The sequence below is a fragment of the Colobus angolensis genome, unplaced genomic scaffold (genome assembly GCF_000951035.1).
Source record: "Colobus angolensis palliatus isolate OR3802 unplaced genomic scaffold, Cang.pa_1.0 Scaffold90, whole genome shotgun sequence".
Lineage (NCBI taxonomy): Eukaryota > Metazoa > Chordata > Mammalia > Primates > Cercopithecidae > Colobus > Colobus angolensis.
Genome location: NW_012122932.1, coordinates 4,474,528 through 4,492,217, shown reverse-complemented (window position 1 = coordinate 4,492,217; position 17,690 = coordinate 4,474,528). Strand labels below are relative to the sequence as shown.

The 17,690-nt window shown below is 53.8% G+C and overlaps 1 protein-coding gene across 2 annotated transcripts in view; it reads left to right on the top strand.

Annotated features, from left to right (window-relative positions):
* The first annotated feature begins 234 nt into the window (after nucleotides 1-234).
* The window catches only part of PDGFRB (platelet-derived growth factor receptor, beta polypeptide), a 42,040-nt gene continuing 24,584 nt past the window's right edge, over nucleotides 235-17,690 (top strand). Inside the window, exon 1 of one of the 2 annotated variants that reach the window (XM_011931550.1) lies at nucleotides 235-768. The gene's annotated coding sequence lies outside the window, so the exon portion shown is untranslated. The remainder of the gene's footprint in view (nucleotides 769-17,690) is intronic. The other variant, XM_011931552.1, reaches the window with a different exon arrangement.

The window sequence follows — 17,690 nt, the reverse complement described above, 5'->3', positions numbered from 1 at the left end:
GTGGCTGGCGTGGGCTGTGGAATTTTTAAGCATCCCCTCACATCCTGAGAGAACAGGCGACGGGAGGGAGTAAGCAGAGGGAAAAGAAGAAAAACAAGAAACTTGGGGGAAAAGAAAGAGAGAGGGGAAAAAAACCTGAAATTGAAAACAGACGCACGCGTCCACCCTCCCTGCCCCACCGCCCCCCTTCTCCCAGCTGGGCCAATCAGAAGCCGCCCTGCAGCCTTTCCCCCAAAGTGGCGGGGGAAGGCGGGGTGGGGCATGGAAGCCCACAGTGGTGTGAGCTCCTGAGGCTGCCAGCAGCCAGCAGTGACTGCCCGCCCTATCTGGGACCCAGGATCGCTCTGTGAGCAACTTGGAGCCAGAGAGGAGATCAACAACGAGGAGGAGAGAGCCGGCCCCTCAGCCCAGCTGCCCAGCAGCAGCCTGCGCTCGCCCTGCCCAACGCAGACAGCCAGACCCAGGGCGGCCCCTCTGGCGGCTCTGCTCCTCCCGAAGGATGCTTGGGGAGTGAGGCGAAGCTGGGCCGCTCCTCTTCCCTGCAGCAGTCCCCTTCCTCCATCCCTCCGTTCTCCTGAGCCTTCAGGAGCCTGCAACGGTCCTTCCTGGCCTTCTACCCAGCTGTTACCCACTGTGGGACCAGCAGTCTTTCTGATAACAGAAACTCCAAACTTGATAACAGGGAGAGGGCAGTAAGGAGGACTTCCTGGAGGGGGTGACTGTCGAGAGCCTGGAACTCTGCCCACACCAGAAGCCATCAGCAGCAAGGTAAGCACTGGAAAAAGTGGGAACGCCAGCCGCATGCCATCCCTTTGCCCTAGCCTGCATCTCTTTGAGTAGGCAAAAAAAAAAAAAAAAAAAAAAAAAAAGGAAGACATTTTTAACAAAACCAGATGAGAGGAGGCTGGGAGACTGGGTGATGTCAGGGTTGGAGGAGCCAGTTTTCTCCTTTCCCCTGCTCTGGGGTGAGTGGCCTCCACTTCATCATCCCTGCTGCCCCTGCCTTCATCAAAAACTCTCAGGGGTTTCTGGGTGCTGCGTGGGGCCTCCAAAGCGCAGCACAGTCAATGGGGAGTGGGGAGAGCTGGGAGGAGCGGGAGAGGGGAATTGGGAGAAGGGTACACAGAAAGTAGGGGACTGGGGACCTCAGGACCATAGCCGCGCTGTTCCTCGGCCCAAGCCTTGTTTCTAAGAATCAGTCTGGCTTTAGGCCAGTCAGCCACCAGGCAACCTTTGGGGATTCAAATGGATTTGCAAATTTTCTAGATTCCTAAGATATCCTTCTAAACCCCCAGCAGCTAGAAAAGTTTGAGGGCTAGGAAAGTTCAAGAGCGATGGGGGGCCATGGCAACCCCCTAGCTGTCATGCTGCTGGGGCTGGGGGCTGGGGGCTGATTGTCAGATCCGGGGGACTCCTCTGTGAAGAAGGGATCAGCCAGTGGGCCATTTCCTTTGGTCCCAGGCAGCTGCTCAGGCCTCCTCGTTGTCCTCCCTCCTTCTGGACTCTACTCCTTCTCCATGCCATTCTAAAGCATAAATCTGATCACACCACTTCCCTGCCCAGGATCCGCCTATGGCTCCCCAGTGCCTGGAGAAACTCCCAGCTCCTAACAGAGGCTGCCACTGCTTGACACTTACTGCACGCCGCGACTGTGCTGAGTGCTTTATGAGACTGATCTCATGTAATGCTCACCAGCAACCCCAGAGGCAGCGACTGTTTTTACCTCCGTTTTATACATGGGGAATCTGAGGCTCAGGCAGCCACATAACTGTAACCACACAGCTAGTAAGTGGCACAGCCTGGAGAGGTTGGAATCTCCCTGTGCCCCATTACTCCAGACTTGGGCCTTTTGTTCCCGCCAGTCAGATCCCAGAATTCCCAGAAGGAATGCGCACCATCCTGCTTGTGGGCATTTGCCCTCCCTCTTCCCCCTTCCTGGAATGCCCTTCCTCATCACTTTTCTTTCAGGGATATTCCGTACTCCACCTCTTCCAGGCAGCCTTCCCAGGTTCTTCCTGTCTTCCAAGTGCTAGCCATGCACTTTGTGCTGAATCCATGTTACTTGGCCCTCCCCTGTTGGTGATCTGTTTATGTTCTGTTTGTTCATCAGAGATCGTTCAGGCCCCAGCAGCAGACCTGAGGCTGCACTTTCTGCTGGGGAAAGATTTAAGGTTTCCCCATCCTGTGCTCTGCCCCCAGTGCCCAGCCCTGGATAGGCAGTGGGACTGAGAAAGTGTCCTGGTGAAAGGAAGGAGGAGCTCACTGAAGACCTTCTGCTCCCAAGTGTGAGACTAGAACCCAGGCCTCCAGCCTTCTCACAGGTGCCCTTCCAGGACCAGGTGGCATTTCTCCATTGCAAGCAGGGAGGAGTATGTCTGCTTCCCTCTGTGACCTCCTGATTGCACAGAGGCCTCTAGTGACAAGTTCTGAAGTCACGCAGTCCTCCCCTGTCTCCAAGAGGGAGACCCAGAAGCCATAGCTTTCAGGGACATACAGTCCCTGAACACCTACCTCATGCAGGCATAGAGCCTGGTACCTCACACACCTTGGAGTCCTCATGGCAAGTTTTTGAAATCAGTGTTACTACCTCCTTTTTGTAGATGAGGAAACTGAGGTCTGGAGAGGCTAAGTGACTTTCCCAGGGCGATACGGTGAGTCGAGGTGGTGTTTAGGCTGAAGTCTGCCTGACTCTAAACGCTTACCTCGTGCTCTCCGGGAAGCTCCTAGTCAGAGGGAAGAATCTCCGTCCTCCTGCAGAGCCTGCTCCTGGCTTCAGCACCTTCTCCAGCAGAAAGTGCAGCCTCAGGTCTGACTGCTCCAAGGTCTGCCCAGGCCCTGGCTTAGTCCTGAGAGAGGAAGGAGACCATCTGGTCAGCACCCTCCTCCCAGGCAGCAGTTATCAGCAGCCCCCCTCCTCTGTGGGAAGAAGAGCTGGGACTTATAATTGCCCGCAGATGTGGGACAGGCAGCGGAAAGCACGGTGGATCCAGAGTCAGGAGACCCAGTGCTTGCCCTGGCTTGATACAAATCCACCGTGTGGCTAACCTCAGACCCCCCACATCCCATCTCTGGGCGCCTTCCACAGCGGGAAGGCAGCGAGTGCTGTGGGTAAACAGCACCAGGCTTGGGCATCAGATGACTATGCACTGACCCTGAGCCAGTTTCTGGCTGACTGTGTGACCCTGGGACAGCACCTTGCCTCTCTGGGCCTCAATCTTCTTCTCCGTGAGCAGCAGAACTATCTGTGGGCTCCGTGAGACAACAGCATTGGCAAGGTGCTTACCACAGTTCCTGCACTTCACAGCTGGACCTCTGGCCACTGACTGGGAGAGCCACTGCTCTCCCAGCCTCCTGCATTGGAACACTTGGTTATGAAATTAGTCTACAATCTACAAAAGGCTCTGCCCATGGAAGGGACCTGGACACCATGTATGTTCCAAAGATCCGTGTCCATCCTCCAGGCACGGGCCACAGTCTGACTCTGAGACCAGCCGCCTCCTAGGCTAAAGGAGGGTGCTCTGGGCATTTGCTCAGAACAGGCTGCTGCTCAGTGCAGCCTTTCTCAGGGAGGGAGAAAGGGATGAAAAGGTCTTCTGAAATGCCCACCCATTTCTTGCATATGATTCAGAACCCAGTGGGCAGTGGGTTCTTGGAATGGGAATCTTTTTTCAGTGCCCCCCTGTCTTCTGACCCACAGTGTTAGGAGGGAAGGGAAGGGGTATTGGGCCCCTTCCCAGGGTCAGGGTTTGTAGCACCTCAGCTAGGAAGCAGTGTGAGCAGGATTATATAACAGGAACCAACCTGTTCTTAGTACTTTCTGTGTCTACTTCAATTGTGCTTTACATTGTTACCTCAGAGTTGCTGCTGTATTCCTCAGCTCTTGGAACATGCAGGGCATTCAGGATGTTCTTAATAAATACTGGATTAATTTAACCATCAAGGCTGGGCACGGTGGCTCACACTTGTAATCCTAGCACTTTGGGAGACCGAGGCGGGTGGATCCCCTGAAGTCAGGAGTTTGAGACAAGCCTGGCCAATATGGTGAAACCCCATCTCTAATAAAAATACAAAAATTAGCTGGATGTGGTACATGCACCTGTAATCCCAGCTACTTGGGAAGCTGAGGCACTAGAATCGCTTGAACCCAGAAGGCGGAGATTGCAGTGAGCCTGAGCGACAGGGCAAGACTCTGTCTCAAAAAAAAAAAAAAAATTAACCTTCACAGCAAAATTAGATCTATAAACTCTTCCCACCTTTTTTTTTTTTTTTTTTTTTGAGATGGAGTCTTACTCTGTTGCCCAGGCTGGAGTGCAATGGTGCGATCTTGGCTTACCGCAACCTCCACCTCCCAAGCTCAAGTGATTCTCCTGCCTCAGCCTCCCAAGTAGTTGGGATTGTAGGTGCCTGCCACCATGCCTGGCTAATTATTGTATTTTTAGTAGAGATAGGGTTTCACTATGTTGGCCAGGCTGGTCTCGAACTACCTGACCTCAGGTGATCCGCCCACCTCAGCCTCCCAAAGTGCTGGGATTACAGGCATGAGCCACCGCGCCCGGCTAAACTCTCCCCATTTTACAGGTGAGAAAGTGCGCACAGTCAGTTGCCTCAAGTCCCACAGCTCAGAAGTGGTGGAGCTGGGATTTGCACCTGGGTGTTTCTGACTCCAGATCCCCTTGATGAGAGGCTGGATGGGGCCTGGGATGCCCCTGGGGATCCAGTGTAAACCCTGAGAATGTGCCTCAGCTGTGGGGGCCCTCAGCATTCCAGAGGTAGTCATCAGACCTTAGAACCCTATGGGACTGTGCGCAAGTTGTTCCCTCCTGGGGCCTCAGTTTTCCCGTCAGTCAAACAAGGAGGTTGACCCAGATGATGGTAAAGCTTTCTTCCAGCCCTACAACAATTTCAGGATTCCAAGCCACGCCAGCCAGATTGGCAACTGCACAAGCCTTGCTGTGTACTCAGGGATCATGCATATTTAACTTCACAATGAAAGGGTTTTTTTCTTACCCTTTCTCTACACATTACAGAAAGAGGTCAGAATCGATGACCACTAATGGAAAACTTTAACCTGCAATAACAAGGAGGAACTTTCTGACGATTAGTGTGACCCCTTAACATGCTCAGTTTCTTGAGGAGCTCAGAGGGCTCCCACAGAGCCCACATGCCCATTTTCCTGGGATACTGAGCAGGGAGGGTCAGAGAGGTGGGCCCACTAGAGGCTGTGTGTGGATGCTGTAACCCTTATGTCTCTTCCAGTGCTGAGTTTTCGAACCTCATATGCTCTAATTTCAAGAGGAAGCAAGACTTGGGCCCAGATGAGTGATGGGATCCAGAGGTGAGGGGAGGAATGGATGCAGGGACCTACCTCTGGTGGGAGTGGGTGTGAAATTCGCATACTTGTTGCTTCCGGTGTAGAAGCCCACCTCACATCCCTCCTGAGCCCTCAGGCACAGATCCTCAGGATAAAGACTTCCTGAACCTCCAAGCCCTGGCCCCAGAGCCCGCCCTGCGCCCGACCCCCACATCCACCAGATGCTTCCTGGGGCAGCCCACCCCCAGCCTGGTGCAGGAGGCTGAAAATCAAGGTGTATTGCTTTAACCGAATTAAAATCCTCTCCTCTCCTCAGTTCACATCAGGGCTATTTGATGTCTCAGGTGCCCAGAACCTTTTATCTGTCAGAGGTACCAGCTTCTCCGCCCTGTGATGGAGAGGGCTGTCCCTTGGGAGGGTCAGGGGGTCTGAAAGTTCCTGAATGTCAGAGATGAAAAGGACTTTTGAGGGTCACCTGATTCAACTGCTTTATTGTATGGATGGGAACTAAGGTCCAGAGAGGGAAGGGGTTGCACATAATGTCCGTGCAGATCATTGGTGATGACGCTGAGCCTGGGACCTGGGCTTGCCTTTGCTCCACCACAGGTACTGGGTCTTTCCCATCTCTCTGAAGGCCTGGAGAGACCCAGCTCCACCTCTGTGGTTCAGGGCTCAGCCTCCAGGACTCTCTGGACAGAGTATGGGCTGAAAAGGAGCAAAGCCATCCCAACAAGAGATGGGAATCTTCCTGGGTGGTTTGCTGGACCCCCGAGCCTTTGGCCACGCCACTTCTTCATTCTAATCATAGTTTCCTCTTATAATAAAGTGGGGAGAAGCCAAGGGAGAAGCTTAGGGACCCCCAGAGGTCCATCCAGCTCTGCCCTTAGCCCCTGAGAGTTCCTGCCGTGCTTCTTGTGGCTGTTTTACCACATCCTCTTTGCTGCTGCTCTGTTACCTTCCCTTCTGAGAAGTGGAAACCCAAGGGCAGTGACACCACCAGCTTCTCCACTTCTGAGGCTGAGCCTCACTGGGTATAGGGTGGGGTGAGGTTTCCAGTTAGCCCTAGGGGGGCAAGGCTCAGCTTTCTAAACATGTCACAGAAGCCCTGGCCCCTCCTGACCCAGAGCATTGAAGGTGCAGGTGTGACCTGGTGGACTGTGGGTGGCTCCCATCTCACCTATATTTGTGTCCTTATCAGTTTCCAACCCGGGGTCTGTCTGCTGAATGGATAGTGAAATGGTCACTAGACAAATAAATGCATGTAGAGATGCATAAATGGATTGGTGGGTAGGTGGGTGGATGGATGGATGGATGGATGGATGGATGGATGGATGGATGGATGGATAAATAGATGGAGACAGACAGATGGCCTCCCCTTTTAGTCCAGGGCACAGAAATGACTTCATGAGCACTCATCCTCCTGAGGGCCCCATGCTTAGAAGGGCCTGTGTTTGGTTTAATGCTCTGCAGTCATCATCTTGAAATTGTTAATAATTTTTAACAAAGAGCCCTGCATTTCCATTTTGTGCTTGCCCCACAAATTATGTAGCTGGTCCTGCCAGGGAGTTCAGGCTGGGTTTGGGACGGCTTCATCCCCAAAAGCAGCCTTGCTGCCTCCACTGTCCCCACCCTAATCCACAGCCTCCCACTAAATGACAACCTGCTGGTGTCATCCTCCTGTGTGGAGGCCCCCTCCCCACAGTGCCTGGAGTTACAGCATTGCCCTGCCCAGCCAGCAACTACTACCTGCCATCACTATCAACGCCTTGAAAAGTTGGTGTGTCCAGAGGAAATCCTCACACAGCACCACAGGCCTTTCCTGAAGTCTCCCTGCCTCCTTCCCTGGCCTCCTGCTGCCTTCTTCCCTGGCCATCACTTACCTATTTGCTGAAGAGCCCCAGTTTCTAGCCCAACAGATCTCTCCCTGCCATTTCTCCCAGATGCCTTGCCATCTCTCACAGAGCCCTGGCAATACCTTTCCCTGGCATCATCTGCCAAAAACTCAAGAAACCCTGGAGGCCTAGCTCAAGGCCACCTCCCTGAGGAAGCCATACCCCGTCTCCTCACTGGAGTAATCATATACTCATATTAGCTACCATTTACTGGGCACCTATGATGTGCCAAGTGCTGTGCGTCATCATCTCTGGCCCACCCCCCCAGCAATGGAAAAGGAGGTCTCCCATGCCATTTCCCAGGAAATTGAGACTCAGACAAGTTAAACTCAGAGAGGTCACCCAGTTACGAGGTGGTAGAACTGGGACTTGGACCCAGGAGTAAGTGGCTTCCAGCTGGAACCACTGCTCCCAGCCTGGCAGGGTTCCCATGCCATTTCCCTGCCCTGGATGGCATCAGGCTCAGCCTGTTGACTTCAGAGTGCCATGTCTGTTCTGCCCCCACCAGCTCATCCCCATCACCTCCCTGGAAGAAAAGAGTCACCACTGCCTGCCCATGCCAGTTCCCTAGCCTAGTGAATTCCGTGTTATTAGGAGGCAGCCGAGGGCCCAGGACTGAAGAGCTGACCCTGCAGAGCCATTTAATCTCTCATACTGTGTAAGCATTTGTTGAGCACCTACTGTAGGCCTAATCCCATATTAGGAACTTGGAGAGAGTCCAGACTGTTGTTAGGTAAGTATCCTGATTTGTGGGAAGTCATATTAAAGGACTAAGACAAAGGTTCAGGAAAGAAGTAATTGACAGACAGTAGAGTGAAGGTTATTAGATGGGTCTCGCCCTAGGTTGGGCACCAGATCCCTGAGTGTGCTAGGATGAGACACTCCTCACTGAGCCTCAGTACACTGAAGAGGACTGTTGCTACTGATAGTACCAATAACCATAGCAGCTACCTCTTCCTGAGGAGGCTTTTTTGGGAGAGGCCTTCCTGCACCATCTCATTTATCACATGCATACCTTTGCTGAGAAGCCTAGTCCTGTGGAGTCTTGGCTGTGCGCGCAAGGCCGAGTGAGTGAGTGACTTCTCCCTCAAGTGAATGAATAATGATAATGTGGCCACCAACTTTGCGGAAGGCTGTGTGCCAGACCCTGTTCTAAGCATTTTGCTTGTGTTAACTCCTTCAATAGCCCTGACAACCCAGTTATGAGCCGCAATCCACAGATGAGAAAACTGAGGCACAGAGGGGAGGTTAAGTGAATGACCGAAGACAGGGGTGGGAGGATGGATGCTGAGACAGTGAGAGGGTCAGTGAAACATGGGGGTTCTCTGCCCTCCTGCTCTGCTGCCCAGGAGGGTTCTGAGGGGAATCTCAATGTTCGGTAATTGGCACGGATAAATGAAGAGTTGACTCATTAGCTAGCTACCCCTCCCCTATTTGCAGGATCTGGGCCTGTGGGGGAAGGCTGTGCGCTGGTGGGTCAGTGTGAATGGCCCAAGGCCTGCCTGTCCCCTGCCCACTTGGCTCAGAGAACCCATTCTGTTTGCGGCCCCCACCCCAGCCCATGGCTGCTCCGGGCTGGCAGCAGCCCCGGGAACAGAAGGTTTGCTTGTCTGCGCCTGCCGCACCCCCCTCCTCAGTCTCAGCTTGGGACCCCTCTCAGGGGCTCCTTTGGCTGCCAGGGCCTGGCACTCTCTGTTGCCATGGCACCGGCCGGAGATGAGGCTCTGGGGGGTGGGGGAGGGGAGGGCAGCCGCAGGATGGTGGAGGCCTGGAACTCTGCAGCTACAGAGGCCCTGGCCCTCTGCAAACAGTGGAAGGGGATGCTGGGGCCCCCACAGGGGTGGGCCTGGACCCTGAGCACAGCAGGCTTGGGGCAGAGCCGGCCACACACCTGGGCTGATTACCTGGATGCTCTGTCCTGCAGGAGCACTGCCCCTGCCAGACCCTGGCTTTCCTAAGCAAAGACCCTTCTCCTAGCCTTGTGTGCTGACCCTCAACCTCTGCAGTGAAGTTGTGGAGTTCTATCCCTAGTCCTGAGTTCTATCTCTAGCTTGACTTTAAAATTATTGGTGACCCAGGGCAGGCGCCCCTGCATACACTACTCCTCAGTCAGAGCAGAGGCGGGACCCAGATCCCTGAGGACCTTCTCATCCCTGAGATCCCGGATTCCGTATGGACCCCATTAGAGGAGAACGTTTCTCTGTGGACAGATGGACAGAACTGTTTCTGATGAGGAGACAGGCAGTCTGGCATGACGGGCAATAATTCAGGTTTTAGCTGTTGTGGTGACACGCACCTATAGTCCCAACTACTCAGGAGGCTGAGGCAGGAGGATCGCTTGAGCCCAGGAGTTTGAGGCTGTAGTGAGCTGTGAGCTATGGTCTGTGATCACGCCACCATGCTACTGTACTCCAGCCTGGGCAACAGAGCAAGATCCTGTCTCTAGAAAAGAAGAATATAGGCTTTGGAGTCAGGCTGGCCTGAGTTTGCATTCCAGTTCCTTTGCATCTTACTTATTGTGTGATCTTGGGAAAGTTACCAAAAGTCTCTGAGACTCAGTATCCTCCTCTATCAAATGGGAATAATGAGTGTACCCCCCTCACAGGGTGGTTGTGAGGATGAAGCAAAATCTCTAGATCATCTCATTTAGCAGAGTGCCTGGCTCTAAATTAGTAGGGGCTTTTGTTTGTTTCCAGATTGGGGGCGGGGATCAGAACAATAACTAGGAAGATGTCCTGTGTTTGGAGAGTGGGTGGTTGGTGGATAGAAGCAGGACCAATAAGCAGAGAATACAGTGAGATAAACTGTACTCAGTGTAATTAACAATTCTCAATAGTCTGGCCTCTGAAGATTCCAAGCTGGCTAAGAATGAAATGGGCCACAGGTGACGTGGTGAGATCCCTGTCATGGGAGGTGTGCAATTGCAGAGAAGGTGGGGGAGATGTGAATAGGGGGAATGTACTAAGATTGTAGGGCTCTGTGAAAAATGGTGTGACTGTTTCCCACTCAAACTGTCAGCTTCAGCTTTAGCCAGCTCAAAAGAGAGCATGAAAGAATGAAAGGAGAAGTCGGGACAAAGAAGGCGAAAAGATGAGGCTGACGATTTTATTTTTTATTTTATTTCTTGAGATGGAGTTACACTCTTGTTGCCCAGGCTGGAGTGCAGTGGCACAATCTCAGGTTCAAACAATTCTCCTGCCTCAGCCTCCCGAGTAGCTGGGATTACAGGCGCACGCCACCATGCCCAGCTAATTAACTTTTTTTTTTTTTTTTAATTTGAGCTTGTTCTGTGCCAGGTACCGGGCTGTCCTTTTTGCGGGGCTCCTCATCTTTGCCTCCTGCCACAGACGGGCTGTCACATGGGCACTGGGGCTGTGTGCTCTAGAGCCTGTCTGCCCAGGGTTAAACACTGGAGCCACCACTGGCAAGCTGTTGGGCAAACAATGTAACCACTCTGTGCCTCAGTTTCCACATCTGTAAAATGAGGAAGCAGTACCGATGTCATGGGATTGTTCTGAGGACTCAGTGAGATCACTCACATAAGGAGCTTAGCACAAATAGTGGGTAATAAGTACAGTGAGCCCTTGAACAACGAGGGGGCTAGGGACAACTGCCAACCGCAAAGTCGAAAATTCATGTATAGCTTTTGACTCCCCAGAAACTTTACTGCTAATAGCCAGCCTACTGTGGGCCTTACTGATAACATAAAGTCAATTAACACATATTTTGTCTGTTACGTATATTATATGCTGTGTTCTTATAATAAAGTAAGCTAGAGAAAAGAAAATCACAAGGAAGAGAAAACACATTCAGTATTCATTCAGTGGAAGTAGATCACGGAAAAAGTGTTCACCCTCGTCTGCACGTTAAGTAGGCTGAGGAGGAGGAGGAAGTGGAAGAGTTGGCCTTGCTCGCAGGGGTGGCAGAGGCAGAAGAGGTGGAGGAGGTGGAAGGGTGGGAAGGGTGTGAATGTTTCACATGTGTGAAAGTGGACCTGCACAGTTCAAACCTGTGTAGTTCATGGGTCAACTGTACGAAATCAGAGGTAGCTATTATTATTGTTGTTATTTTTAAGGCTGCTAGAGGCCCAGATGGGGCCGGGGTGGGTGGGGGGACTCTGGGCTAGGAATCCACAGGGCCCTGGGGGTAGCCCTCAAGGCGCCGCAGGAGGCAGGAAGTGCTTGCTCTACAGCCGGTGGGCAGGGGTGTGCAGTAGGCCTCCCTCCCTCATTGACCTCCTTCTCAGGCTGCTTCCCAGCCTTCCTGGGGACGAAGGGCCCCTCCCTTGGGCCCCTCCCTTGGGCCCCAGCAGCCGTGAGGCACACACTGAGTGCTTTCCCACGCACCGTTCCAAGTAGCCAGCCAGCATCGCTGCCCCTACCCCCAAGCACACCCATTCTGACGGGTGAGGGGGTGTTTGCTGCAGGAGAGCGGGGCTCGGGCTGGGGGATCAGCCCGTTCTTTATCAGCCTGGCTCCATTCCAGACAGATGTTTCATCTTATTTTGGACTTCCAGAAAATAGGTCATTTCTTTCCATTGTGTTCCCTGGGGAGGCCTCATGGGGAGAGGAGCACGAGTGAGTGACGAGTGTGAGGGCCTGGCTTGGGCCCTGGGGAGCTGTGGGGGCAGCCGCCTTCCTCCCTCAGTTGTGAGGGAGCTGTCAGGGCCAGGGCCGGAAGGTTCTCAAAGGCTGGGCGGAGAAGCCAGTCTTTGCCTGAGGGGGATGGAGAGCAGAAGAGGGCTGGGAAGGTCACATAGGTGTTTCAGAAAGGTCCCTCTGGCTGGTGTGTGAGAACAGGTGGAGGGGACAGATTGGAGGTGAGGAGCTTAGCAGTGGGACAGCCAGAGGCAGCCGAGCCTGTGTTGGAGGGGTGGGTGCAGGGGGCTCAGTAGGCTTCCAGGGAACCAGCACTGTTCTTCCATCCAGTTTGGACTTCCAGAAGAGCGGGAGCCGACGCCAGGCCCCATCTTAGTCGATTTCTGCTGCTTTGTTCGGAGGACTTTGTAGGTACCTGGAAACATAAAGAGGCCCCTGGGCCTGGAAGCAGCATGGCACAGAGAGTGGCTCCAAGACCGTGTGGCCTGTGCCTGGCTGTTGTAGCCCTCAGAGTGATTCCGAGGCTGGTGGGGAGGTTCATGGTGCAGGGGTGGAGCACTGAGCCTTCTCCAACAACTGGAAGTGGAGCGAGCATAGGATTGAATAGGGGCGGTGGGAGCCTCGGCCACTTCCCCAGTTTCTCCCCTCCACCTGTAACTGTCTCTTCACCCTCTGATCCTGCTGTCTTCTCTGGCTCCCAGGATGGGGCTCCCTGATGACATGACCTGATCACACCCACATCTCAGCCTGCTTGGGGACAGCCACATGGGCCAGACTCACCGTCAGGCCCAGGCTATGCTGCTATCCCTTTCTTACTCTCTAGCTGCTGGCGGGAGGACTCCATCCCTGGCTCCAGATGCCTCTTGCCCCCACAGACTCCCAGGCCTGGAACTGGCAGCCTTCTCTGAGCTGAGTCATGACATGGGTCCCTCCCCAGCACCCCCACCCCGAGCCCAGCATTCCAACTCAGCACAGCTGCCTTCCCAGAGTGGAGCCCTGAGGGCCACAGCACATCAGCCCTGAAAGTGCTCCCAAGACAATCTTGCCCACCCTTTTGCACAGATAAAGAAACTGAGGCTCAGAGAGGGTCAGGACTGTATAGCAGTCGCACTTAGCTGCAGTTTCACTTTCTGAAGTTTCAGTTACCCCCGATCAACTGTGGTCCGAAAACATTAAATGGAAAATTCCAGAAATAAACAACTTATAAGCTTTAAATTTTGTGCTGTTCCGAGTAGTGTGATGAAATCCTGCACTGTCCTGTCTGTCCCGCCCAGGAGTGAATCATCCCTTTGTCCATATACACTACCCTCCTGTTAGTCATCAACAGAGTCCACTCCTGACATCCAGCCATCAACACCATCATGGCTCAGTGGTCCAGGATCACTTGGAGCAGATGACCTGATCCTTCTGATAATGTCTGGAGGTCAGTAGTAGCCTAACGCTCCTTCACAATGTCTACGCCATCACCTCACTTCATCTCATCATGTAGGCACCGTGTCATTCCACGTCTTCACAAGAAGAAGAGTGATAGAGTACGGTAAGATATTTTAAGAGAGAGACCACAGTCACATGACTTTTATTAAAGTATATTGTTATCATTGTTCTATTTTATTATTAGTTATTGTTGTTCTTCTCTTATTGTGCCTTATTTATAAATAAAACTTTATAATAGGTATGTATTTGTAGGGGGAGGAACATAGTATGTATAGGGTTTGATTTTATCCAAAGTTTCAGGCATCTACTGGGACCTAGGAATGTATTCCCTGCAGATAGGGGGGACCACTATCCTATAAGTGGGTGTCACAACTGGGACTAGAGCCAGGTCTTCTTACTTCCCACCCCAGCCCCCCTCCAAAGTCTGTCCCAGGCCTGTAAAGTGCCCCGGTACAGAGAACAGAAAACTGGACTGGGTCAGGAGCCTGGAGTCTTCAGCTCACTTCTCCCAACAACTTAGCAAATTACCTGCACTAAGTCTCAGTCACCAATCCCTGCCTGATTGGGCCTGTGCAGAAAAAGTGACTTTGAAACAAAGGTCAGTGTGTGGCAGGACAGAGGTGTGCTGTGGAAAGGGCAGGGGCAGCTGTAGCCTGAACCTTGGGGCCTTGAGCCACCAGCCTCACATCTTAGCAGGGGCTGGAGGCGGGGAGCTGTGCAGGCAGGTAAGCTTCAGCCCCACGTTCCACCCGAGCCCATCTTGTCTAGGCCAAAACAATGGGCCCTCTTGCTTTCCTTTCCTAAGCCTCAGTTTCCCCACAAGCACAATGGAGCACAGGAAGGCAGTTAGATCAGATAGATGATCCCTGAGGGCTCTGGCGTGCTGACATTCCAAGACTCTGACCCCATAACCCCATGGCCAGGCCTCCTCCTCCCTCAGGCATTTGGTTTATTCAGAGCATCCCAGGCCTGAGACTGCCTGCCCCCAGCACCCCCGTCTCCCTGCAGCACGGCCCTTTCTCTCTCATCTCACTGCTATTTCTACCCGGCCTGCTCCCGGCCTCCAGGCTGAGCATCCCACTGTCCCCTCAGTGCCCACAGACCCTCCCCATCCTAAACCTGCTCAGTCGCAGCTCTCACTCCTGCTCTTTGACCTTATTCTCATCTCAGAAAACGGCATCCTCCCCTCAGCACATGCGCGTGCGCGCGCGCGTGTGCACACACACGCGCACACACACACACATTCCTGCCTCCCAGTATTCCAAGCCAGATACAGAGGTGCATACCTTCCTCTCCAGCCCCTCAATATTAAATCACCCAGTCCTGTCGATTCTCAGCTAAGTAACTCTCAAATCCATCTGTTTCTATCAGTCCCCACTGCCTTCTCCCCAGACCCAACTAAACAGGCACGTTGGTCACAGAAGCGGTGGAGCTGGTGGCAGAGAGCACGGAGTCACACCACTTCACTTTAATCTCTGCTCTACCCCTTCTGACTCTGCGTTCCTAGCCCAGTTATTAAATGCTCCCTGCCTCAGTTTCCCCACCTGTAAAATGGAAATGATCACTGTATGTACCTCATAGAGTTGACTGAGGATCAAGTGAACCAATACATGCCAAATGCTCAGAATGGCTCCTGGTGCAGTAACACGGGCTTTCTGGCTTGTCTGTTCATGCATATGGCTGTGTGTTCAGGTGAATTTGGGGTTCTATGTGCACATGTTCTATGCATGTTGTATGTGCTGCATACACATGTGAACTGTTGCACATGGGTGCATCTCCACGGGTGCTGGGCACAGTGGGAGCTGCACACATGTGTTTTGTGTGGGTGTACACATGTTTAGTGCCTGCATGAGGGCTTGGCACACACATGGCCTGTTGCATACATGTGTGTTTCAGAGGAGCGTGCGAGGAAGCGCGTAGGCAGGCATCTGTGCATCTGTACTGTGTGTATGTGCTCACCATGTGCAGGCTCCCCCCATCAACCCCACAGCAATGCAGGGCCCCCTCCCTGGCCTGCCTGTGTCGTGGGAGCCTCAGGACCCTGAGGGAGGGAAGCTGTTGCTGGCGGATGTGGCCAAGATGGGCTGGATTTATTTAGATTAAGGCGGTGGGAAAGGAGTGGAGAATTGTATGTACTGGGAGGAGGGAAGTCTGGGGCTCTGAGAATGACTCCCCAAGGAAGCTTGCTCTCCTGGACTTGGGGCACCCACTCCTCTCCCCTGGACTTGGGGTCCTTACTCTGCTCCTTTGGGCTTGGGGCCCCCACTCTGCTCCCTTTTGACTTGGGGTTCCCAGTCTGATCCCCTGGACTTGGGGTCCTTATTCCACTCCCCTAGACTTGGGGCCCCCCACTTCTCTCCCCTGTACTTGGGGTTCCACTCTGTGCCCCTGGACTTGGGGTCCTCACTCTGCTCCCCTGGACTTGGGGTCCTCACTCTGCTCCCCTAAGGTGGGGGTCCTTCTGAGTCACGTGAGGAGCTGGCATGACCTCCACTTTGGGCCTCTGAGCCTACAACCTGGCCAGAATAGGAGGAATCAGGAGGGGTTCCTGGCACACAGCACTCTCTTCATGGGCAAAAGGGGGACACTTAGGGGTCCCCTCCCTCTCTCTAGAGGCCTCCCTGGGCAGGAGAGTACAGCAGATGCGGGGAGTGCCTGCTCTCTGACTGTGACATCCAGGTTGTCCCTAGGTGGCCCTTCCCTGGAGTACAGTCCTCCTAAAGAGGGGAAGTTGTCACAGGCAAACCCACTACCACCAAGTCAGCTGCCTGGGCCTCCCTGGGATTGGCTGGAACCAGAGCAGCCTCTGGGAAGCACAAAGAGGCCTAATGCATTGGGTGGACAATGGGGGGTGTCAGGGAGTCATCCAAGATGGCCTGGGAGGTCATGTCTGGGTGCCCTAAGCCCTACTCTGCCCTCCCTGGCCCTCCAGCCTCTTGTCCCTGCCACTCTTTCCCTTCCACCTCCTGGGGTTCCACATCACCAGCGGAAAGTCCCCCGAAACACTGCTGTCTAACTCTTTTTATTTTTATTTATTTATTTTTTTGAGACAGAGTCTCACTCTGTCACCAGGTTGGAGTGCAGTGGCATGATCTCAGCTCACTGCAACCTCCACCTCCCAGGTTCAAGTGATTCTCCTGCCTTGGCCTCCCGAGTAGCTGGGACTACAGGCACGCGCCAACATGCCCAGCTAATTTTTGTATTTTTAGTAGAGACGGGGTTTCACCAAGTTGGCTAGGATGGTCTCAATCTCTTGACCTCGTGATCCGCCCGCCTCAGCCTCCCAAAGTGCTGGGATTACAGGCGTGAGCCACCGTGCCCAGCCTGTTGTCTAACTCTTAATTGTATAGATGGGGAAACTGAGGCCCAGAGAGGGAAACAACTTGTCAAAGCCCACACAGCAAATCTGTGGCTGAATAGTCGTGGAAATTCCATCCGTGGAGCGAGAGGGCTGGTGGATTCTCATGTGACTCTAGCCTCAGGAACGTAACCCCCTCCTGCTTACTAGCCCCCACCTCCTCAAAACACCCCAGGAAGATTCATGGTGACTAGAATCTTCTCTTTGGCCAGTCAAAAAGGCAGAGCTTCACCATAGGGACAGTTCTTTGAAATGACACCTGCCAACCTCTCTGTATGGATGGGGAAGCAGAGTCCAGAGAGGCTGGAGACTCGCTCAGTCTGGTAGTGGGTCCCAGGGCGCTTAGGAGGGGAGCTGATTGCTCTATTCATAGTGAAGCCAGTCTGAGATCCCTGGCATGCCTACACCCTCCCCACAGCATCCACACTGCCTGCCTGTCCCCTCCCCACAGCTTGAATCTGCCTTTTTGCTGTGCGACTGGGGCATGCTTCTGTCCTTCTCTGGGCCTCTGCTGCCCATTCAAAAAGCATCCCCCCTAGCTCAGAGTCTCTAAGCTACCCCCAGCCCCAGGCCCAGCAGGAGGGATTCTGAAGGGGAGAGGATGGAGTACCACATGGGAGCAGGGTCGGGGGCTGCATGCCATGAAGGCCCAGCCCACATGGCCAGCCCAGACTTCCAGAGCCAGGCCAGCCCCGCTGCAGTGACCTCCCTTCTCCTGGCCAGCCGGCCAAATTCCTCCTTTAGAATAATAAACAGTGTGGCCAGCCAGGGAGACTGGGAGAGGAGGGGCAGGGAGGCTGAAGTGACCCCCTCCCCCAGCCTCGGCTGCTAATGATTTTCTTTGGCTGAGATCTCTAGCAGGAAGGGGGCAGCCAGAGGGGCACCGATGGAGGGGCAGATGGGCCTCTGTGGGGGCTGCTGGCTCCGCCTTGGCGCTGCTCCCTCCTGACCAAGGAGGCCTGGCATCCAGCTGGAGGGGCTGGGGCAGAGGGATGGTGGTGAGCAGAGGCTGCAGGGGGGATCAGAAGGGCTGGGCTTTGAGTCAGGAGCAGATCAGAGAGGGAGAGGAAGAAACGAGGAGACCTTCAGGCAGGCAG